General features: G+C 50.9%; 1 protein-coding gene and 1 pseudogene across 1 annotated transcript in view; both read left to right on the top strand.

The window, feature by feature from the left end:
* LOC103347431 (translation initiation factor IF-2) overlaps window positions 1-23,500 on the top strand; it is a 779,171-nt gene that overhangs the window by 215,026 nt on the left and 540,645 nt on the right. The gene's annotated exons all lie outside the window — the stretch shown is intronic.
* LOC127485715 (small ribosomal subunit protein eS6-like) lies at window positions 6,476-10,457 on the top strand (annotated as a pseudogene).

Here is a 23,500-nt window from a genome sequence, read left to right as displayed (position 1 = left end):
CCACAGGCGCCCCCGAACCCGGGCCCTCGGACCCCAGGGCTCAGGAGGTGGGCGCGGAGTGCAGAGCAGGGGACACTGCATCAGTTCACGACCCCTTTCTGACTCCTCCCAGATGTGCCCCAGACGTTCTCGTTTCAGAAATCCCCTCGGGGACCCCTTTCACGTCCTCTAGACACTGCCCTCTCACACCCAACCCTTCCTCGAGGGGCCCCACGCTGACCCCGCCCAGGTGGATCCAGTCAGGCGCGCCCATGTCCCGGCGGCTCCTCCGCCCGTGCCCCCACGGGCCCCCTTTCCCCTCAGAGCAGCTCCGGGGCTTCAGCCTCTCCCACGCTTCCCTCCAGGGCTGAGCAGGACCCGGCCGCAGCTGCCTCGGGGCCTTCCGGTCACGGTGAGTAGTGCGTGTGCCCCCGACCCCCTGCGTGTGCCCGCACCCCCCGACCCTTGCGGATAGTTGCAGACCCCATCCCGTGAGGGTGTCTGTGCCCCCGACCCGTGAGAATGTCTGCGCCCCCAACCCGTGAGGGTGTCTGCGCCCCCCAACCCACGAGTTGCCTGCGCCCCCCGACCCTTGCGGATGGTTGCGGACCCCATCCCGTGAGGTTGTCTGTGCCCCCCGACCCGTGTGTGTGCCTGCACCGCCCAACTCCATGAGTGTGCCTGCGCCCCCCGACCCCGTGCGTGTGCCTGCGCCCCCCCGACCTGTGCGGATGGTTGCGGACCCCATCCCGTGAGAGTGTCTGTGCCCCCCAACCCGTGTGTGTGCCTGCACTGCCCAACTCCATGAGTGTGCCTGCGCACCCCCCTATCCGTGAGGATGTTTGCACTCCCGAACCGTGAGCATGGCTACGGACCCAGACCCCGTGAGGATGCCAGCACCTCCCGACCCAGTCATGGTGGCTGCACCCCCCCGACCCATGAGGAAGTCTGTGCCCCCAGACCCCGTGCATGTGCCTGCGTTCCCAGATCCACGTGGATGTCTGGGCCCCAACCAGTGGGGGTGCCTGCGCCCCCTGACTCCGTGCATGTGCCAGAGCCCCCAGACCCTGTAAGGATTTCTGTGCCTCCGAACCGTGAGGGGGCCTGTGCCCCCCGACCTGTGAGGAAGTCTATGCCCCCCAACCCCATGAGTGTGCCTGAGCCCCCCGACCAGTGAGGATGTCCAGGCCACCGAGCCGTGAGCATGGCTGTGGACCCCAACCCCGTGTGGGGGGCTTCAGTAGACATCAACCCCATGAAGGTGCCAGCACCTCCCAACCCCATGAGGGTGCCAGCGCCTCCCAACCCCATGGGGGGGGCTGCACCCCCGACCTCTTGAGGTTGCCTGGGCGCCTCGACCCAGGAGGATGCCAGCATCCACCGACCAGAGAAGATGCCAGCACCCCAACCCTGTGAGTGTGCCTGGGCCCCCAACACTGTGAGAATGCCCATGCCCCCTGACCCATGAGGGAGCCGGTGCCCCCCGACACGTGAAGTTGCCAGTGGCCTCCAATCCGTGAGTGTGCCAGCACCCCCAATTCTGTGTGGGTGCCAACGCCCTCCATCCCGTGAGGATTTCTGAGCCCACCCAATGTGGGGAGGATGTCTGCGTGCCCCCCACACAGTGGCATCACAGCTACCCCCAGCCCTCCCCCACCCCAACCACAGCCCACAGGTGGGCCTTCCTCAGTCTTCCTGAGCAGACAAAACTCCGGGAGGCTCCCGAGCTGTCTTTCAGAATCTCTCTCAGTGCCCCCTGAGGAGCGTCAGCCAAGGTAGGCACCTGCCACTCTGCCTGCCTCAGGACCGCATCTGCCCCACTGCACCAGCCCCACACTGGGGGGCGCCCCTGGGACCTCAGGGCCAGGCCCCTCCCTCTCCTTACTGCAGCTCCAGACTCCCTCTTTCCTGTTTCTGTCCTTGGGCCAGCTGGCTCTCTCCTCTCCCTTCCCAGCCAGCCTCGGGACTCAGTGTGACTGCCCAGGGCCTCCGTGGCTGAGCCTGGGGGTTCTCGGGACAGGATCCGCACCACTGGCAGATGTGGGTGCCCTCTGGAGCTGCCAGAGAGGCCAGGGAGCTTGTGGTTGATGGTGTAGGGGCTGGGAACTTGGGGGGTGTTGTGGGACAGCCAGAGGCTTTGAACTTCCTCCTGGGTGTGCCACACCTGCCCCAATCAGAGCTGTGCTGCTGGGGGCAGGGGACAGGGGGTGTCAAGCCCCCCAGCCTGGGAGCCCCAGCACAGGCCAGGGTGACATGCCGGGGGTCACCTCGTCCCTTGGGTGTGCAGTTGAGCAGTGGCCAGGGTGAAGCCTTTGGTTGCTTGATGACCTCAAAGCCTGAGAATCCTCTGTACCCATCAGCCCAGGCGAGGCAGGGACGCACAGCCTCCTGCCTCCCACCTGGGCATTGTCACACCTGCTACTGGCTGAAGGCAGGATCCTCAGCCCCGGATGAAGCCCCGTAGCCAGGACAGGTCAGCTACTCTGAGTTCCGCCTGGCTGGGACACAGAGTTGGCCCAGGGCCCCACCTGCCACTCTTCGCTGGCCTCTGACTCTCCCTCTTCTGCTTTTCCCCAGCAGGGAGGGCCCAGACTCACCTCCACGACCTGCAGCCCCCCGACCAGCTGAGGCTCCCCTCTTAGATTTGTGAGTTTGTGGCCCCCTGCCCACCCTGCCTCTCCAGTGTCCCCTTTGAGGATGCTGGGCTTTTTGAGTACCCGAGGGGTCTCCGGCACCCCCTCCAGCCATCCATTTTAACTGCACGCTCCTGGTTCAAGCAGGGTTCTTCCTCCTGTCTTTCTCCATCAGGCCTGTTGGCTGCCACATGGGCCTCCCAGGCTAGTGCTGGCCATGGCCAGTGGGTCCAAAGGCAGGGCCGTCAGGGAGGAGGGAAGTCTGAGAGGGCCAGGCTTGTGTCAGGACTGTGGCTGTGCTGCCTGGGTGGTGAGTGAGAGGTGACGTGAGTGGCAGGGGAGGCCCTCTCCAACCTCCACCCCGACTCCCCGGAAACTCTGGTCACCCACTCCAGCTCCTCCTCCCATCTTCCTTCTCCTTCCTGTCCATGGCCTTTTCCAGAAAGCTCACCCACATGCCCACCTCCTGCTGCTTCCCACCTCCGCCCTGCCCACCAGTGCCATGGCCTGGCTGCTCTTGCCTTACCACCTGTCTCCCTCCTCTCTCTCCACTGTTCTCTCTGCTCTCTCTCCCACTGCCAGCTGATTGGGTCAGGCAAGGCCATGCTGTCCTGAGAGCCCCAGGCCCCCCTTTGACATCTAACCAGATCCTTTCTCTTCCTCAGAGACCTCCCTTTGCCAGTCTGTCCAGAGAGCTGTTCTGTGACTTGACAGTGGCCCCTCAGCCTCAAAGCCTCCCCTTCATCTGTGACTTTCTGTTGTGTGGTGAGCTCACACCTCCAGGCATGACCTTGGTGAAAATTTGTGCCCCTCTGCAGTCCTGCTCCTGCCCTGTTCTATAAATATCTATTGTGGGGAGCAACTCGGACTAGACTATGTTACTGGAATTAAGACTTATTCTATGCATCTGTTCTCCCACAATATGGCGCTGGGAGAGGAGGAAATAGCTTCTACACAGCTGCCTCCAGTTCAACCAATAAACAGCAGGACCTGCTCCTGATTGGAGGAGAGCAGCGTACTAGGCATTGTGGGTAGCAGAGTTGGGATTGGTGGAAGAGGACTATAAAGGAGGAGAGAGACAACATGCACCAGGAACATCTATCTGAAGGAACACCTGTGCAGCCCCCGAGAGAGCCCGCCAAGGTGTGCCGCTCCCCCGCAGAAGTGGGGAAAGTGGCAGGGGGAACCGCCCTTCCACGGAGGTGGAAGGGACGGTAGCCAACCCGGGAAGAACCAGCAGCAAACCCGGGGAGGGCCGAGCAGACAAAAGAACAGCGCAGGGTCCTGTGTCGTTCCTCCACGAAGATGGGGAGCGACATAATGGTGCCGTGACTCGGATAGGAAACCTAGGAGGGAAGAAACGGGAAGAAGTGGGAAAATACCAGAGAGAGAGACTAGCAAAGAGCCTAGGGAAAAGCCGGATGGAAAAGGTGCCGGAAGAAGCTATCGAAAGCCTAGGCATAGACTCGGATACGGACTGTGGGAAAGAAGTTAGGATTTAAAGTGAAAGCAAGAAGAAACTTAGACTCAGATACGGACTGCAGGTTGAAAGTGAAAGTGAAACCTAGAAGAAACTTAGACTCGGATACGGACTGTGGGGAGAAGCCAGGAAAAGTGAGAGGGGAATATTGTTGGATGAAAAGTTAGGAAACATACCAGGTAGAGAAAAATATGTTAGGGAGGATGAAGCCGCCGCGGGGCGAGGCGCCGAGAAGCAGCCTCGGGGCGGGTGCCGGGAAGCCGCGGGGATAAGAGAAACAGAAGTTTTAGAAGTAAAATGAGAGAAATAGGAATGCTGGCAGATAGAAGTAAAATAGGAGAAATAGGAATGCCCGGAGATAGAGAAATAGAGAAAAATAAGGCCTCCCCACAACACGGCAATGAGAGAGCTTGGATTCGGTCTGCCTGATTAGTAAGGCGATGAGCACCTGTGGGCGGCTGCAGGTCACCGAAGACAGGCACGTTATCAACATCAATAAGTCTCCCCACAATACGGCAATGAGAAGGCTCGGATTCGGTTTGCCTGATTGGTAGGGCTTGTAAGCACCTGCAGGCAGTTCTAGCAGAGCAGAGCATGTGCTGCAGGGCACCGAACACAGGCACGCATCAGCGCCTAAAAACCTCCTCACAACATGGCAAAGAGAGGACCTGGATTCGGTTTGCCTGATTGATAGGACTTGTAAGAACCTGTGGCAACTCTAGCAAGCAGAGCAGAGTGTGTGCCGCGGGACACCGAAGACAGGCGCGTATCAATGCCAAAAATAAAAAGAAAGGGGGATCTGTGGGGAGCAACTCGGACTAGACTATGTTACTGGAATTAAGACTTATTCTATGCATCTGCTCTCCCACAATATGGCGCTGGGAGAGGAGGAAATAGCTTCTACACAGCTGCCTCCAGTTCAACCAATAAACAGCAGGACCTGCTCCTGATTGGAGGAGAGCAGCATACTCGGCGTCGTGGGTAGCAGAGTTGGGATTGGTGGAAGAGGACTATAAAGGAGGAGAGAGACAACATGCACCAGGAACATCTATCTGAAGGAACACCTGTGCAGCCCCCGAGAGAGCCCGCCAAGGTGTGCCGCTCCCCCGCGGAAGTGGGGAAAGTGGCAGGGGGAACCGCCCTTCCACGGAGGTGGAAGGGATGGTAGCCAACCCGGGAAGAACCAGCAGCAAACCCGGGGAGGGCCGAGCAGACAAAAGAACAGCGCAGGGTCCTGTGTCGTTCCTCCACGAAGACGGGGAGCGACATAATGGTGCCGTGACTCGGATAGGAAACCTAGGCAGGGCTTAGTGTCATTCCTCCATGAAGGGGGGAGCGACAATCTATAAATACTCATAAACACACACACACACACACACACACACAGACGGCAGTGCCCCTGGAGTCACAGTGTAATAAGACCAGCCTGGAAGAGGCCTCTTCACCCCACTGAATGCTCAGTACAGCACAGCACAGCAGGCTGCCCACTGCTGGCAGGCCCTGCTGCCCTGTGCAGTGCCCACCCGCAGCACAGCAGACCCTGGGCCCTAGGACGATGCTGCCCCTGGTCCAGAAGTGACCCTTGCCCAAGATGCCCTTGCCCAAGTGCCCCTGCCTAGCAATGACCCTCACACAGATGCTCTCCTCGCCCAGATGCCTTCTCCCATGATGCCCCCGGCCCTAAGTGAACCTCACCCAGACTGCCCTTACCCATGATACCCCTGCCCCAGGATTGACCCTTGCCCTTGCCTTGGTGCCTCCACCCAGCAATGCCCCTCACCCAGATGCCCTCCTCACCCAGATGCCATCCCTGAAATTGACCTCACCTGAAGATGACCCTGGCCCAGAAATGACCCTAACAGAGGCAGAGAGAGGTCTTCTATCTGCTGGTTCACTCCCCAGTTGGCCATAATGGCTGAAGCAGTGCTGATCCAAAGCAGGAGCCTCTTCCAGGTCTCCCACGTGGGTAAAGGGGCCCAAGGATTTGGGCCATCTTCCACTGCCTTCCCAGGCCACAGCAGAGATCCGGATCAGAAGTGGAGTGGCTAGGACTTGAACCTGCACCCTTACGGGATGCCCGCAATGCAGACTGGGGCTTTAACCTGCTGTGCCACAGTACCAGCCCCCACAACAGTATTTTTTCCTTCATACTACCTGAACTCTTAGTGTAGAGTTACCCTTAGGAGTATAAAGTAAACTAAAAATAGATTTTTGTAAAAATTAATGGAAATAGGAGAGGGAGGAGGAAGAAGGGTTGGAGCGTGGGTGGGAGGGAGGGAAGGATGGGGAATATCACTATGTTCCTAGATCTGTATATAGGAAATACATGAAACTTGTATACCTTAAATAAAATTTAGCCTCCGAAGCGGCCAGCTGCTTCAAAATGAAGCTGAATACCTCCTTCCCAGCCACTGGCTGCCAGAAACTCATCCAAGTGCACAATGAACATAAACTTCGTACTTTCTATGAGAAGTGTATGGCCACAGAAGTTGCTGCCGACACCCTGGGTGAAGAATGGAAGGGTTATGTGGTCCGGATCAGTGGTGGGAATGACAAACAAGGTTTTCCCATGAAGCAAGGTGTCTTGACCCATGGGCGGGTCCACCTTCTGCTGAATAAGGGGCATTCCTGTTACTGACCAAGGAGAACTGGAGAAAGAAAGCTCAAATCAGTTCGGGGCTGCATTGTTGATGCCAATTTGAGTGTTCTCAACTTGGTCATTGTAAAAAAAAAGAGAGAGAGAGAGAGAGATATTCCTGGATTGACAGATACCACAGTGCCTCGTCGCCTGGGTCCTAAAAGAGCCAGCAGAATTCGTAAGCTTTTCAGTTTCTCTAAAGAAGATGATGTATGCCAGTATGTTGTAAGAAAAGCCCTTAAACAGGGTAAGAAACCTAGGACCAAAGCACCCAAGATTCAGCGTCTAGTTACTCCACGTGTCCTGCGACACAGACGCCGGTGAATTGCTCTGAAGAAACAGTGTACTAAGGAGAACAAGGAGGAGGCTGCAGAATATGCTAAACTCTCAGCCAAGAGAATGGAGGAGGCCAAAGAAAAACGCCAGGAATGGATTGCCGGGAGATGTGGGCTGTCTTCTCTGAGAGCATCTACTGCTAAATCTGAGTCCAGTCAAAACTAAGGTTTAATAACAACAAATAAATAAGATTGTGTTTCAGACCTCAAAAAATAAAAATAAATACAAATTTTGTTCACCTTTTCAAAAAACCTAATCCACTCATTGTTGGGGAATGGGACAGCCTGGCCAGCTGTGCCCCTCCCGACATGTACAAGCACAAGAAGTTTAGTGCTGGGCTTTTTCCACCCTGCCCATTGCTAACCGCAAGATCCTGTTTTGACTTTAAGCATCCTGTTATTGCATGTTTCCCACATTTACTAAGTTTTGTTTCTTGCTGATTTGGTAACATGTTTTCTGCGAATCATATATAAACAGGTGGATGGTGGGAGGGGGATATATAAGAGGGTTGGAGGAGGCGAAGACAGCGGGCGTTCGTGACATGTAACCCGAGTCTGCTAAAAAATAAAGTGGAAGCTGAAAAGCCAATAAATGCGTCTGGTGTCTCCGTGGTCTTGCCGGCGTTAACCTATCCGGAAGGTGCACGCCTGCAACTGGTGCCATGACTCGGATCGCTGCGACGCGGAAAGAAGGTAAGAAAAAAAAAGTCTATAGATGGGAGTCTAGGGGAAAAAGCCTAGGAATACCTCGGTACAATTGGGAACACACAGTCCACCATGAAAATGCACCTATTGATTAGCCGCCTTTTAAAGGCAACGGGGACGCCCGTAAAGAGTGTAGCTGTGTGCAATTTTACTAGGATACTATGTAAAACTTGTCCTTGGTTTGTTGAAGAAGGAGATTTATCACAGGTTTGGTGGAGACGGGTGGGACGTGAATTGCGAAACGCTGGAGTCGAGGAGGGAGTGATCCGCTTGTGGTATCTGATAGATACTGCCTTACGGTCAGAGGATGACCAGGTCGGGGAACTCTCAGATGAAGGCTCCGAACTACTGGAGGAGCTCAGCGAAGACTCCCTTGATAGTAGCGAAAAAGGAGACAATATAGAGAAACAAAGGATGGAAGCAAGCGGAGGAGCCCGACCAAAAGCGAAACATCCGCAGACGCTGGAATTGCCTCCACTTTACCCGGAGTTGCCCTTAATGCCCTCCACTCCTCCTTATGAACTGCCCCCTCATCCTATGTGCTGTTGCTGTTTTGCCGGCAATGCTTCAAGTGAGATGAGGCCCATAGTTTTAGAGTCTGGACTGGAGAAACAGACTAGAAGGCAAATACTTGAAAACGAAAGTGCTCGTAATGACGATGAAGCCACTTTTCTTATAAATACTGGGGAATCAACTCCCCACCCACTGCGGCGCCTGAAACCAAATTGGGCAGAGTTCTTTAATCCCCATCAGATCTTTCCAGTGACTGAAGACCGCCAAGGAAATCGCGGGTGGACTCCGGTCAACTTTACAGCATTAAAAGAGCTCCAAAAGGCAGTGACTCTCTACGGGCCACATGCTAACTTCACCAAAGCTATCCTAGGAACCTTAGGCACTCAGGGCTTAGTCCCTGAAGATTGGAGAAATGTCTGCAAGGCAGTCCTTTCAGGGGGAGATTATCTCTTATGGTCAGCCGCTTATAGGGAACTAGCTCGTACTCAGGCGGTACAAAACTCAGCTGATGGACAACCTGCCTGGAATGAGGACATGTTAAATGGAGAGGGAGCATTCCATGCAGAAGCGGTGCAAGCTCGGTGTCCCCGGGAGGTATTACAACAAATAAGAGATATAGCCTTGAGGGCCTGGAAGGTAGTGCCAACAAAAGGGGAAGTTAAACACAGTCTTACTAAGATAATACAAGGACCGACCGAGCCTTATGCAGATTTTATTAACCACCTTTATGAAGCTGTGGGCAATCTGTTTGAGTCTCCTGAAGAGGCCGCACCCTTGCTGAGACGACTGGCATATGAAAATGCTATTAAGACATGTCGCTCCGCGCTAAGGCCTTCGCAACATAAGGAGATCCCTACCTTTATGAAAATTTGCAGAGATGTCATGGATGATGTTGCCTCTGGGCTCATGCTGCTATGGCAATGGCTAAGGCCAATAGAGTGAGTGACTGCAAATGTTTCGCTTGCGGCCAGCCTGGACATGTAAAAAAGGAATGTAGACAACATAAACCCAACAAACGACAGCCGGGATTATGCCCTAAATGTGGGAAAGGTAATCATTGGGCCAGTGATTGTTATTCTAAGACTGATAGAGCAGGAAACCCCATTCCCCAAGAGTCAAAAAACGGGAGAGGGGCCCCAGCACACTGGGGCCCGAAGCAAAATTGGGTGCGCCAGCAATCAAAAAAGGGGGATCAGGAACAGTAAGCTGTTTCAAATTGTGGCCAACGGAGTCTCAAATATTAACTCCAGCTATGGGTCCTCAAATCATTGATGTAGTCCCTACTAAAAATTCTCTTCCCAATACTGGCTTCGGACTAGTGATTGGACGAGCCACCAATTTTCAGCGTGGACTCCAAATTCAGCCAACAATAGTAACTCCCCACATGCAAACCTAAAGTTATCGTTCAAGCCACCTTAGGTGCAGCTATCATAGATAATGACAGACCCCTAGCACAATTACTATGCTGGGAAAAAATTAGAGATCAGAGAGCTAAACAAGGAAGTAATTTTGCAGCACTCTCCTTATCATTGGAAAACAGACCACTTTGGCCTCTTGTCATTCAGGGAAAAACAATACAAGGCTTGTTAGATACTGGGGCTGATGTATTATAGCCGCAGACGACTGGCCTCCCTCCTGGCCAACACAAGAGTCAGAGAATACACTGGTAGGGTTGGGTACTACCCATGCTCCACCTAGGAGTGCCAGCATCCTCACTTGGACCGACAATGAAGGCCATTCTGGACAGTTCCAACCATATATCTGTAAGCTGCCAGTTACCCTTTGGGGACGAGACGTCCTACAGGAACTAAGACTTACTTTGACTAATGAAAAGGGAAAACAACAAGTATCGCAGGCTGTGTGGAACATCATGACATGAATGGGATATAAAGGTGGAGGCCTGGGAGCTAGGGAACAGGGTATTACAATGCCCATTAGTCCAAAAGGAGAAAAGGACAGGCATGGACTGGGTTTCCAGGAGGGGCCACCGCACCGCAGCCAATCCCTGTAACTTGGCTCTCCTCTAAGCCAGTGTGGATTTCGCAGTGGCCCCTTACAGAAGAAAAATTGGCTGCTGTAAAAACCTTAGTAGAGGAACAATTAGGGGCAGGACATCTTCAGCCATCTACTTCTCCTTGGAATACTCCTATCTTTGTGATTAAAAAGAAATCAGGTAAATATCGCCTACTTCATGATTTAAGAGCTATAAATAAACAAATGCAACCTATGGGGGCCACCCAACCCGGCCTCCCCATTTTAACCATGCTACCTAGAGAATGGAAACTAATAGTAGTTGATATAAAGGATTGTTTTTTCTCTATCCCCCTAGCCAAGGAAGATAGACAACGTTTTGCCTTTACAATTCCCTCTATAAATCATATAGGACCCAGTGCTCATTTTGAATGGACGGTATTGCTACAAGGAATGACTAATAGTCCCACATTATGTCAAATATATGTTACTAAGGCTATTGCACCTGTAAGAAAATTATTTCCACAAATGACAATAGTACACTACATGGGTTATAGTCTATTGGCTGCTCTTAACCAGGAAGAATTAGATAAAGCCTTCTTTGCATTAGAGCAATCCCTAAACAATTATAATCTTATCTTATCCCCTGAAAAGATTCAACGAGTTCTTGCAGCACAATATTTAGGACTACGGATTACCCCTACCACAGTAAAGCCTCTTGATTTTAATATCTCCACTCATCATGTTAAAACCTTAAGTGACTTACAATAATTGTGTGGAAAATTTTTTAAATTTAATTTAATTAAAAAAAAATTTTTTTTTGACAGGCAGAGTGGACAGTGAGAGAGAGAGACAGAGAGAAAGGTCTTCCTTTGCCGTTGGTTCACCCTCCAATGGCCGCCGCGGCTGGCGTGCTGCGGCCGGCGCACCGCGCTGATCCGATGGCAGGAGCCAGGAGCCAGGTGCTTTTCCTGGTCTCCCATGGGGTGCAGGGCCCAAGCACCTGGGCCATCCTCCACTGCACTCCCTGGCCACAGCAGAGAGCTGGCCTGGAAGAGGGGCAACCGGAACAGAATCTGGCGCCCCAACTGGGACTAGAACCTGGTGTGCTGGTGCCGCTAGGCGGAGGATTAGCCTAGTGAGCCGCGGCGCCAGCCCAAATTGTGTGGAAATTTAAACTGGATTCGGCCTTATTGTAAAATGACTACTAAAGAAATGCGCCCTTTGTTCCGACTTCTGGAAGGTGATGCATGCCTAAATTCACCCAGACAACTTACAAAGGAGGCAAAAGCAGTATTAAAATTTTTTGAACAGCACCTTAAGAGCACCGCTATGCAGTGGTGTGACCCCACTATGCCCTTAAGTATTTTGGTGTTCATACAAAGTCATTATCCCTATGCAAGAAGGACCGTTGTTGTTTATATACCCACATAACCATATACCCAGATCTATTACCTCCTATGTGGAGGCTATGGGAAATTTAGTTTTACAAGCCATCCACCAAGTTGTAGAAATTGCAGGGAGAAGACCATAGTCCTGCATTCTTCCATTAGAGTCTGTAGTCATTCAGGAGTGGGCTAAGGAAACTTGGCAATGGTCCCACATCACCATCACCCTTGACATAAGTGTAGATAACCATTATCCCCATCATCCCTTTATTAGATTTTGCGACATGGTACCCTTACACTATTTTAAAAGAGTTTATTCTAATCCCATTCCCAAAGCACCCATAGCTTTTACTGATGGAGCAAAAGGAGGTACCGGGGTGGCTATTTTACAAGGTCAGGTGCATCGTGCAGTTACTGCGTCTCCCTCACCTCAACTTGCAGAGCTAGCTATAGTGGCTAAGTTATTAAATATGGTTGAGGGTCCTCTTAATATCATTTCTGATAGCTTATATGTTGTTAATGCTGTTAAGAGGCTAGGCTCCCCTTCGCTAATATCCAAAAGTTCTACAGTGTTTCCTTATTTTGAGCTTGTTCAGCACGCTTTATTTAGGAGATCAGATCCCATTTTTATCACCCATATTAGAGCACATACCTCTCTGCCAGGTCCTCTCATCGCGGGAAACGCCCTTGCCGATCAACATTCCCGCTTCCTTTTAGCTTGCACTGCCATGGAACAGGCAAGGGAATATCACAAACTTTGGCATGTTAATAGTAAGACCTTAAGTATGAGGTTTAATATCCTATTCATAAAGCTAAATCTATTGTCTAAAATTGTGAAAAATGTGTTATTCATCAGCCTGTTACTATGCCCACTGGAGCTAATCCCCGGGGCCTTTATCCATGTCACATTTGGCAAATGGATGTAACGCATACCCCTGCCTTTGGCAAGCTATCCTGTGTCCATGTTACGGTGGATACTTACTCAGGAGTAGTTATGGCTACCGCCGCTGCCAAAGAGTCCGCCTCCCATGTAATGCAACATATGTTACAATGTTTTGCTTCTTGGGGAATTCCTAATATAATAAAAACTGATAATGGACCTGCTTATACTTCTAAGGCTTTTGCTGAGTTTTTAGCAACTTTTCATATCTCTCATTTAACCGGCATCCCATATAACCCTACTGGACAAGCCGTTGTGGAACGCACTAATCTGTATCTGAAAAATTTTGTATTAAAACAAAAAGGGGGAATAGGGGCACTATCCTGTTCCCCTAAAGACATTCTCAACGTCGCCTTACTTACCATAAATTTTTTAAATAAAAAAGCTGATGGTCTCACCCCGGCAGAACGTCATGTAATCTTGGAACAGACCCCCAATAGTAATAAACCCCATGAACCGACAGAAGCTCAGCCACCCGTTAGAAAAATGATTATGTGGAAAGACCCACAAGATAACAATGGAAAGGCCCATACCCATTAATAAGAAGGGTATGAGGTGCTGTTTGTTTTCTCCCACAGGAAGAAAAAAATCCAATCTGGACTCCAGAAAGACGGACAAGAACAATAGAGTGGCAAGATGATCGTGATCCTACTCCTAATAATGACGCCACTGTCACCGACGATGGCCAAGCTGGATGAGTATTGGGGTCTCTTGAGAGCCCTACCTCTCCTTCTACCTGTTTCTAATTCTTCTAACCTTCTGCCAGTTGTGTATTTGCATAACTCTACCATAGGTGAAAGATTTGGAGTGCCTTACAACAGTCTTGTCAATTCTTCCCATCAGGGCCAGGTTAACTTATCCATCCACCTTTCGGGAGCACTATACTTCCATAAGCCTAAGTTTGGTGCAGATCTTTGTGGTTATAATTATACCGGCTTTCCTATGCCATGTATTAATTTGGCCACTTATTCCATGGGAGATGTTATCAACTGGAATGAGTCAGGTAGTTCTTACACAGCCAATATTACAGGGGAACTTATAGCCTTTCGATCTGAGTTGCTACCTCTTAAGTACCAGGAGTGTCACAGACCATTTGCTCCTTACCCTCATACCAATCCACTTCCTTCTTGCACTTCTCAGGCACCCCCAATTCTCCAGATGCCTGTCCACCTCTGATCGATTCCCTGTTGCTCCTTAATGTTAATTTCTTTGCACCTTCTTGATTTGCCTTTTTTTTTTTTTTGACAGGCAGAGAGTGGACAGTGAGAGAGAGAGACAGAGAGAAAGGTCTTCCTTTTGCCGTTGGTTCACCCTCCAATGGCTGCCGCGGCCAGCATGCTGTGGCCGGCGCACCGCGCTGATCCAAAGGCAGGAGGCAGGTGCTTCTCCTGGTCTCCCATGGGGTGCAGGGCCCAAGCACGTGGGCCATCCTCCACTGCACTCCCTGGCCACAGCAGAGAGCTGGCCTGGAAGAGGGGCCACCGGGACAAAATCCGGCGCCCTGTCTGGGACTAGAACCCAGTGTGCCAGTGCTGCAAGGTGGAGGATTAGCCTAGTGAGCTGCAGCACTGGCTATGATTTGCCTTTTCATCACCCAATGAAACCCATGTATCATCCCCTGTTTGCCTTCAGCCTCCCTTCTTTTGGTGTCGTTGTAATGATCCTAATAATACTTGCACTACAGGAGTTATTTCCTCATGTGTTAAAGGAAAATTAAATGAAGCGGAAACATTGGTGGTTGTGCGGATTCCCATTTGGGTTCCTGTACCAGTTGCGGTGTCTGAGAAGGACTTCTCAATGGCTATTTGACACAGGAGAGACTTTGGGGTCACCGCAGTCGTCGTTGCAGTAATTGCGGTGTTATCAGCTGGTGTGGCCACTATTGGCATGGCCGTGAGCCAAACCTCCACACTGTCCACACTTGATAGCATCAGAAGATCTACCACCCAGGCACTTGATGATATACTGCTATTCAGCTGTTAACTCAATGAACGGATTTATTGCAAGATCAGGCCTGGCTGGCATACCCTGTGTTTTTCGATCTACTGCAGTTTGTGTTACCACCTACCCCTACAACCACTTTTTTTTTTCTTTTTTTTTTTTTTTGACAGGCAGAGTGGACAGTGAGAGAGAGAGACAGAGAGAAAGGTCTTCCTTTGCCGTTGGTTCACCCTCCAATGGCCACCGCGGCCGGCGCGCTGCGGCCGGCACACCGCGCTGATCCGATGGCAGGAGCCAGGAGCCAGGTGCTTTTCCTGGTCTCCCATGGGGTGCAGGGCCCAAGCACCTGGGCCATCCTCCACTGCACTCCCTGGCCACAGCAGAGGGCTGGCCTGGAAGAGGGGCAACCGGGACAGAATCCGGTGCCCCAACCGGGACTAGAACCCGGTGTGCCGGCGCCGCTAGGCGGAGGATTAGCCTAGTGAGCCGCGGTGCCGGCCCCTACAACCACTTTTAATTTGCCGCTAATCAGTCCCATCTTTTGGGTAGCATGTTAAATGGTAGTTGGAATCCAATTAAACAATGGGCCGCTATTATAGGGTTGGCTCTTGTTGTGCTTATAACAGGATCAATTATTGTTCGGATCTCGCAAGGGCTGTTCAGGCGTCAGCGTAATATGCAAATGGTGGTTAAATAAGCCATGCTAACATTCAATAACCAGTACCCCATGCAAAATGGACAGATTCAGGTGTGGCTGAATCTGCTGGACCGGTAGTCAAAGACGGGTAAGTTCTGAGAGGTCTTCAAGGCAACCTAAGACAGGGCATGAACGCTCCCTCCACACCTCATGTTCATGTGCCAATGACGGGTAAGCCCGATAGATGCTCTTGGTCACCTAAGACAGGCACAGTACCACTCCATTTTGCAAAGAAATAAGGGGGAGATGTCGGGGAATGGGACAGCCTGGCCAGCTGTGCCCCTCCTGACATGTACAAGCACAAGAAGTTTAGTGCTGGGCTTTTTCCACCCTGCCCGTTGCTAACCGCAAGATCCTGTTTTGACTTTAAGCATCCTGTTACTGCATGTTTCCCACATTTACTAAGTTTTGTTTCTTGCTGATTTGGTAACATGTTTTCTGTGAATCATATATAAACAGGTGGACGGTGGGCGGGATATATGAGGGTTGGAGGAGGCGAAGACAGCGGCGTTCGTGACATGTAACCCGAGTCTGCTAAAAAATAAAGTGGAAGCTGAAAAGCTGACAAACGCGTCTGGTGTCTCCGAGGTCTCTCTGGCATTAACCTATCCGGAAGGTGCATGCCTGCAACTCATCTTTTTAAAAAAATTTTATTTCATGTTTCAGTTCTGATATTATTTCTGTCTTCTAACTCTGGGATTTTCTTGCTTTTTGCGGTCCTTGAGGTGCATTGTTGTGTTTGTTGCATTTCCATTTCTTAGGCCATCCTCTGCTGCTTTCCCAGGTGCATCAGCAGGGAGCTGGATCAAAAGTGCAGCAGCTGGGATTTGAACTGGCGCCCATATGGGATGCCGGTGCTGCAGGCAGAGGCTTAACTTGCTACACCATGGTACTGGGCCCTCAAATCTGTTTTTCAAAGTTCATTCTGATGTGCCCTAACCTCTGCTGCTGCCTGGAGGCACTCACAGCCTGAGCCCTGAGGGGCCGTGTGGCGTCCTGGCCAGCCTCAAGCACCCTTGGTGCAGCTTTGGCTCACAGCTAGTTAAATGCCCTTGAACTTGTCTCCCATGTACACAAAAATTATCTAGGGGCTGGTGTTTGTGATGTAGCAGGTAATGCTGCTGCCTGTGATGCCAGCATCCCATATGGGCACCAGTTCAAGTCCTGGCTGCTCCACTTCCAGTCCAGCTCCTTGCTAATGCACCTGGGAAATTAGTGGAGGATGGCACAAGTGTTTGGGCCCCTGCAGCCATGTGAGATCTGGAAGAAGCTCCTGGCTCCTTGCTCTTGACTTTGGTCAGGGCCAGCTTCAGCCATGAGGCAATTTGGGTAGTGAACCAGTGGATAGAAGATCTGCCTCTCTCCCCCCCTCTCCCTATAACTCTGCCTTTCAAATAAATAAAAATAAATCTCTAAAAGATTATCAAAAATATGTTGATACTGAGATCACATACAGCATCCTAAATATATAGCCCCTTAGTCTGAGTCCATGCCACCTACAATAGCATACACAAATTCTGCTCCTGTGTGCCTTGGTCCAATACTGCTTTTCTTGTTATTGATAACATAGTCATGCCTTGTGTGCACAAACTTGCCTGTGTATAATTTTATGTAATTCCCTCTTAAGTGTTATAGGAGTAAAAGGTGGATTCCTGGGGCAGCAATAAGTCACCTCCTGGCGTCTACATCCCACATAGGATTTCCTGGGTTTTACATCTGGTCCAGTCCTGATTTCAGCTTCCTCCTGATGTGCACTGTGGGAGACAGCAAGTCTCACAAGGGCCCAAAACGCAGCCCACAGTTCTTTGCGGGCTCCAGTGTTGGAGTGTGGGTGGGCATGGATGATATGGGACTTTGCTTGTCATGGAATGGGAGCTGGAAACACAGCTGCTTAGAAGCTGACAACCAAGGCACAGAAATGAGTCTGAATCCCATTGTTTCAAGCATGTGGGGGCAAAACCCCCAAGTTACTTCTGGGAATCTGTGCCACCACTGGGAGAAGTACTAGGCTAAGACTGTTGGGGGTGTGTTTGGGAATTTGTAATTTGCCAGAGGATACAGACATGCAGGCAGTTTACAATAGACCCTTTCCGGGCCATATTCAGGAGTGGGAGAGGTTAGTGATTTCCCACAGATGAGAGTGTGAGTTTTCTACATGAGTGCAGATTTGTGTTAGCCAATATAGTATATCTTCTCCTAGACAAGCCCTTGTTCACCCCTCATACACACTGCTCTGCACAAAGGTTCCTTGCCCAAGAACTCCTCGCCACTATTCCTCCCTGTGAGAAGTAAACACTTGGTTCATTTTCAAAGTAAGAATGCTAGATTCCGTGCACCTGAGTTTTTAGGGACCCAGGAAGGTTGTGGCCAAACAGCTGAAGCAAAAGCCAGGAAGATTGTCACGCTGTTGTTACTCAGCCAATGAGGAACTGGGGGAGGGATCTGCTTGCTAGGAAATAAATAGCTTTCTGGAACCTGCTCCTGGTGTGCTGGCACAAGGCGTTGCAAGATCGGAAGTCGTGTCTTGCTCTTGTTGCACTCACTGAGTCGAGTCCATCGCTTGATCGGATGGGTGAGGCTGTTTCTCACACAGACCAAGCTTTAGGAATCATCTGTCAGCCAATGGAGGGCTGCCTGTGGTGAGTGTGTGTGTTCCCCGAGAGGCAAACATGCGTGGCCTTGCCTTCATTACGTGCCTGTGGTTTCCTGGGCTGTCCTGAGCTTCAAAGACCCCCAGGGATGAGAGAAGGCAGGGACCGCAGTTTCCTTGCTGTGGGAACTGAGGTGATGCCCGTGAAAGCATACATTTTGCCCACATGAGAGGGTTGTTTGGAGATAGCTGCACATCTCTGCTAGCTGCTTCCTGAGTTCAGGAAACTTGGCCCTGGTTGCAGTGCTGGTCATGATGGGGTGAGGGTGAGGGACTGAGCTGGAGCTCAGGGCTCCGCTTCAGGGGGCTGTGCTCAGTCTGAAGTTTTACTCTTTCTGCTGATGCCTTTTTTTAAATTAAAGATTTATTATGTATTTGAAAGAGTTACACAGAGAAGGAAAGGCAGAGAGAGGCAGAGAGAGAGAGGCAGAGAGAGAGGCAGAGACAGACAGAGAGGCAGAGACAGAGAGGGAGATGTCAGTCTTCCATCCGCTAGTTCACTCCCCAGTTGGCCATAATGGCCAGAATTGTGCTGATCTGAAGCCAGGAGTCGGGAGCTTCTTCTGAGTCTCCCATGCAGGTATAGGGGCCCAAGGACTTGGGCCAGCTTCTACTGCTTTCCCAGGCCTTAGTAGAGAGCTGGATCAGAAGTGGAGCAGCCAGGTCTTGAACTGGCACCCATATTGTATGCCGGCACTGCAGGTGGCGGCTTTACCTGCTATGCCACAGTGCTGTTCATCCTTATGACATTGTTGTGCTTTTTTTTTTTTTTTTGAAGATTTATTTATTTGAAAGTCAGAGTTTTACACACACACACACATACACACACACGGGTCTTCCATCCACAATTGGCCGCAACGGCTGGAGCTGTGCTGATCCTGAAGCCAGGAGCTTCCTCCAGGACTTGGGCCATCTTCCTCTGCTTTCCCAGGCCATAGCAGAGAGCTGGATCAGAAGTGGAGCATGTGGGGAGCAACTCGGACTGACTAAGTTACTCGAATTAAGACTTATTCTATGCATCTGCTCTCCCACAATATGGCGCTGGGAGAGGAGTAAACAGCTTCTACGCAGCTGCCTCTCACCAACTTGAGTGATGAGCTGCAGGAGCTGATCCTGCTCCTGATTGGAGGAGAGCGGCGTACTCGGCATGTGGGTAGCAGAGTTGGGATTGGTGGAAGAGGACTATAAAGGAGGAGAGAGAGAACATGCACCAGGAACACCTGAGGAACATCTGAGCAGCCCCTGAGAAAGCCGGCCGGTGGTGTGCTGCTCCCCTGCGGAAGTGGGGAAAGTGGCAGGGGGCACCGCCCTTCCATGGAGGTGGAAGGACGGCAGCCAACCCAGGAAGAACCAGCAGCAAACCCGGGAAGGGCTGAGCAGACAAAAGAACAGCGCAGGGTCCTGTGTCATTCCTCCGTGAATAGGGGGAGCGACAGAGCAGCCGGGTCTTGAACCAGTGCCCATATGGCCCTTCAGGCCAGGGCATTAAGCCGCTGCAGCACAGCGCCAGCCCTGTCTTGTCTTCTGATTCCTGGTGTTTCCAAACTCTCCATCTTCCTGTCCTCCAGTGAGCCCCTCCCCTTGCCTGTCTTTTTCACCCCTTCTCCCCTCCAGCCCTCCTCCTCCTGTCTACCTATGCATATCAACTGTTATGGCTGTGAATGCAAAGGCCTGCCTTACTCCTGGTGTTTCATTTCATGTTTGATCCTAGTATGAAAGGTGATTTTATGTAATGACTGAACGGGGCCACCAAATGCCCACACATTTGGCCAGGCATAAATTAGATGTTTCTGTGTGGGTACTTCTGGCTAGGTTTAACATCTGTAGACTTTGTCAGGGAAATCGCCCTTCCTGGTGAGGTTTGAGTGGAGCAAAAGGGCTACTCAGTCCGTGAGCAGGAGCAGACCCTCCTACCTTAGTGCCTTAGGTAATTGACTAATACTCTGATAGTGTCCTAGAATTGAATGAATGGCTCTCCTGGGTCTCCAGATGGGGACATGGACATGTTGGTCCCTGGGATCCTCCCCAAATGGCTCAGGAGTGTCAGTAGCTGTATAATGCATCTTTCTTTGCCAATACAGGCAAATGCCAGATACATAGAGGGATGAATGGATGGTTAAATAGATTCAACAGATGCATACATGGAGATTTCTGCATTCTGTTGTTTCTACTTACATTGGCATTTCTGGTTAATTTCCACAGAAATCTTGAGGATCTGAATTATGCTAAGGTGTCAGGCAGTGTGGTTTTGTAAAGATGAAAGAAACGGAAGTGTACCCTGAACGCACAAGCTTGGTGGGTAGATAAAGCAAACTCACCTAAGAAGACAAAGAACAAATCAAAGTAGAGCACAGGGAGATACTTTGTCTCACAGAACAGGAGCACAGTTGAAATGTGTGCCTGTGTAATCCACAATGGGGCCAATTGTGGTCAGAATGAAATTAACTCACCTGTTTCCGGGATTGGTAGGAGCAGTAAGACACCCTGGTTTTTCCTTAGATGAGCTGATTCCTCCACGTTGGATGTCCATCAGCCACACCTGGGTAGACCCCTGAACCGTGATGAGCCCAAGATCTCAACACGTTTCAGCCTTGCCTGAGCCTGTGGGTCTGGCCAGGCATTAGATTCCCTCCTTGCAAAATGCCCTGCACGGTGCTGAAATAGTTTGTCCAAGCTCTCTGTCTGATGGCTGAACTGCTAGTGGTGATGTACTAGTGTGTTCTCATCCCAGATTAGATCCATGGTCACAGCTTCATTGAGATACTCTTGGAATGGAGGAGCTAAATTGTTCATGCTCCCCTGGGACCTGTCTAACCAAATCTAGTTGCAAATGATACAGTAGCTTCTCTGGGGAAGGAAGATTGTTTCTTTGGTTTCTAGGAATAATCTATTGTTACACCTAGAAGAAGAGTCTTTGGGTGGAATCCAAAACTCCCCAGCCAGCTGTCTGGTGAGTGGCACACAGGGAGGTGCACAATGTACCATAGTGATTCTTTTTTATGATTTAGTTATTTGAAATAGGTAGAGACAGAGAGGTCTTCATCCGCTGTCTCACCCCAAGATGGCCACAATGGCCAGAGCTGTGCTGATCTGAAGCCAGGAACCAGGAGCTTCCTTTGTGTCAGGTTCTCCCCCTTTGGGAACTGGCCAGGTTACCACGAAGGAAGAGTCGAGGAGACTGAGGAAGGTCAAGCTAAACACACTTTATTGATACTCTAGGCGACTAGGAGGAGAGATCACTCAAGCCTACTCCTGCAGGCACTAGGCACTATGGACCAGGAGCTTCTCCCTGTGGGCACTAGGCACGAGGGACTTGGGAGAGAGACTGAGCAACCTCTGGTTTACAGTGTCTGAGGGTCCCCTTATATACAGTTTCTAGAGGCTATCCCCGCCCACATTCCCACCCCCCAGGGTCCCGTCATCATGGCAATGACAGTTTGTGGTTAGGCCCTCTAGGCCGTCCATTTTCAAATCTTACCAGCTAGGGTGGCTACTACTCTACTTTTCCTTCAAGCTGGGCGCGACTGCGGCTGCACAGTTACTTTCTTTCAAAGGGCGCTACAGTTACTTTGTTTCAAACGGTGCTACTATTACTTTCTCCATGAATGGTTCCCTAATAGTCCTCCCTTTTCTTTTCTTTAAATGCGCTCGTAGTCCTGCAAAGCCCATTGAGCCGCTGGGCCAAGAGGATGAACATTCTTGAGCATATTCCGGATTGATTTCCAGATTCGGGATCTTCCTTTTCCTCTTCTATTTCTGGCAGGCTGGGTTCCTTTTGGAGGGCTAGGTATCCCTTCACGAAATTCTGTCCAATTGAGAAGAGGTACTGTAAGATAGGCAAGCATACAAGAACCATACAAAATATTGCTCCTATTTTAAACCATTTCCAGGATGGGAGCCAAGAGGAAACTGTGTCAGTCAGAGTATTTCTTGTCTGTTCCACTGTTCTGACTTGACCTATCTTAAATGCCGCTATATGTTGAAGCTGTATTATCTGTAGAGCGCTCTCAGTAATGTTAGCCTCAAGATGAGCTGTTGCGTTTACCCACTCTAGCCAGGTAGAATGGTTGTGTTTGAACATATCAGCTAGTTGCGTTGCATTAGGAATGGATAGATTGTTCCACGGAATGGTGGTAATGTGTGGGGAGCAACTGAGACTAGACTAAGTTACTGGAATTAAGACTTATTCTATGCATCTGCTCTCCCACAATATGGCGCTGAGAGAAAGAGACCAACCTCTACGCAGCTGCCTCATCAGTTTGACAAGCTGCAGTAGCTGATCCTGCTCCTGATTGGAGGAGAGCAGTGTGCTCGGCGTGTGGGTAGTAGAGTTGGGATTGGCGGAAGAGGACTATAAAGGAGGAGAGAGACAACATGCACTGGGAACATCCGGATATCATCTGAGCAGCCCCCGAGAGAGCCGGCCAGTGGTGTGCCACTCCTCCGCGGAAGTGGGGAAAGTGGCAGGGGAGCCGCCCCTCCACAGAGGTGGAGGGGTCGGCAGCCAACCCGGGAAGGACCAGCAGCAAACCCGGGAAGGGCCGAGCAGAGAAAAGAACAGTACAGGGTTTAGTGTCATTCCTCTGCAAATGGGGGAGCGACAGTAATGCAAATTCTTCCAATCACTTCACACTTGAGTTCTCTTTCCAAAGCTAGTATAGTAATTATCTGTTCTATTTGTACCGTGCGTGCTTCGAGCATCTGGAGCCCTATAGCATGTGTCTTTTTTTTTTTTGACAGGCAGAGTGGACAGTGAGAGAGAGAGACAGAGAGAAAGGTCTTCCTTTGCCGTTGGTTCACCCTCCAATGGCCGCCACGGCCGGCACGCTGCGGCCGGCGCACCGCACTGATCCGATGGCAGGAGCCAGGAGCCAGGTGCTTTTCCTGGTCTCCCATGGGGTGCAGGGCCCAAGCACCTGGGCCATCCTCCACTGCACTCCCTGGCCACAGCAGAGAGCTGGCCTGGAATAGGGGCAACCGGGACAGAATCCGGCACCCCAACCGGGACTAGAACCTGGTGTGCCGGCGCCGCTAGGCAGAGGATTAGCCCAGTGAGCCGTGGTGCCAGCCAGCATGTGTCTTAAGCAGTGTTGACTGGTCACCTAGCTGAGCCCGCTGCTCCTGAATTACCTTCAGGAGGGACTCCAAGGAATCTCCCTGTAGTTGGGTAGTGCTTAGAGCCAGTGCTCCAGTCACAGCGCCAGCTACTGTGGCTGCTGACACTGCTATAGTGACAATAGCTGCTGTTACTCCAAAGTCTCTTTTTTTGCGCATCGGTTTTATTGGTATAATCAAATCAGACATATTTACTGGTACATATGTGAAGGGAGTTGCTTTTACCACCATATATGGAGCCAAGAATGTTATCATTCTCTCTTCCCATTCCAGGCATCTTATATAGCAACCAAGCTCCTTTTTAGAATCTAATGAGTGTGTGCATCTAACATACAATACTTCCCCTTCTGTTCTACCTGTCCAATTTCCTGGGTCTTCCCTTACTGGAATTTTTACAAAATGTTTGTGAAACATTTCATATCCTGCCTGCCAAAAACAATGTGTTGACTGATTGCTACTTGGAGGTCTACCTATAGTATATCTTTGCTCTGAGCCATTTTTACAAATAAAAGAGC

The sequence above is a fragment of the Oryctolagus cuniculus genome, chromosome 19, assembly GCF_964237555.1.
Source record: "Oryctolagus cuniculus chromosome 19, mOryCun1.1, whole genome shotgun sequence".
Lineage (NCBI taxonomy): Eukaryota > Metazoa > Chordata > Mammalia > Lagomorpha > Leporidae > Oryctolagus > Oryctolagus cuniculus.
Note: the sequence above shows the minus strand (reverse complement) of the source record. Positions and strands in the feature narration are given on the sequence as shown.